Source organism: Terrapene carolina, unplaced genomic scaffold, assembly GCF_002925995.2.
Source record: "Terrapene carolina triunguis isolate 2854851 unplaced genomic scaffold, T_m_triunguis-2.0 Scaffold84, whole genome shotgun sequence".
Lineage (NCBI taxonomy): Eukaryota > Metazoa > Chordata > Testudines > Emydidae > Terrapene > Terrapene triunguis.
This window is the reverse complement of record NW_020664435.1, coordinates 34232629-34233958: the sequence shown is the minus strand read 5'-3', so window position 1 is coordinate 34233958 and position 1330 is coordinate 34232629.

The window sequence follows — 1330 nt, the reverse complement described above, 5'->3', positions numbered from 1 at the left end:
TTACAGACTGCAAACTTTGGGGAATAGCGAGGTGGTAGAAAGTGGCCCAGAGCGGGCATCTCTAAGGTCCTCCTGGGTCTCAGACCCTTTTGTTGCACTCACAGGGCCCTGGTCTGGACGCCAGTGGAATGGGAGGACCCAGACTCCCCTATCAATCCCCTATTTGCATGTTGAAGTGCCTAATCCCCAGACTACCTCCCCAGAGTAAGACAAAGACAATCAGAGTGCTCATCAAATCTTTCTGTTTCTTCTATCGACATCTCATTCCTCTGTCTCAATAAGATAAGATCTTGGAGCAGTGTGTTAGTCAATCAGCTTTGTAGGTTTCCACGCTTCTTATTGACAAATACAAACAGTCTCTCCATTTTCCAGTGGTGATAAAGGCTTTGCATGTTGGTCAAAGAAATATTTCTGCTCTGATAGTCTCAATTTTAGGTTTTTTTGTATGTCCTCTGTATCAGCTTGAGTTGAAACATCTGTGATGAAGTTGGCAATCTGATCCTTAGACGTCTTCCCTTGGGGAGTTGAGCCTGTGATCCTAAATTTCCTATAGGTATATTCCAAATAGTCTAACAGGCTAAAATAGCAGTCAGTGTTATCCAGACTACATTTTTAAAGAATCCTTTTTACAGTTTGAACTGCTCTCAGCAATTCCATTCAATTGTGGCAACAACTGACTTGTTTTGTGAATAAAGTCCAATTGCAAGTCTTTGGAGCAAAACTGTGGTCCATTTTCACTAATGAGTTCTTCAGGTATCCATACCTTGCAGATATACACTTGCACTGTGTGATGACAGATGTATTTGTGGTGTCCTAAAACAAGCAGACTTCAAAGATTTTGAATAATGATCAACCAGAGTAAGATAATCTTCACCTTGAAACTCAAACAGTTCCATGCCAAGTTTCTGCCAATGTCTGTTTGCAACCTCATGTTGTAGCATTGGTTCCTTATGAGTTTTGTTTCTGAAGGTTTGACTGGTTGCAAGACTGTGCCATGTCCTCAATTTGACCGCATTTCAGGTCTCTTGTCTGGCCCACCTTACAAAATAGTTCATCTTAAGGTTTGCAGCAGAACATCATTTGCAGTAGCTGCTTGAAATTCCTTCAGTCTCTGTTCTGAAATAGGCAAATAAGACATCATGAGCTGTATTGCAACATCATCTTCCTCTGAACTGAGTCCTACACCATGCAACATGTATGCTCTGGATAAAGCATCAGCAATTGTTAACTTTTTCCCTGGTCTGTATCCAACTTCCTGTTGATATTTGTGGAATGTTAGCAACCATATTTGAATCCTTGGTGGAACACTGTCCAAAGGCCACCAGAGGCT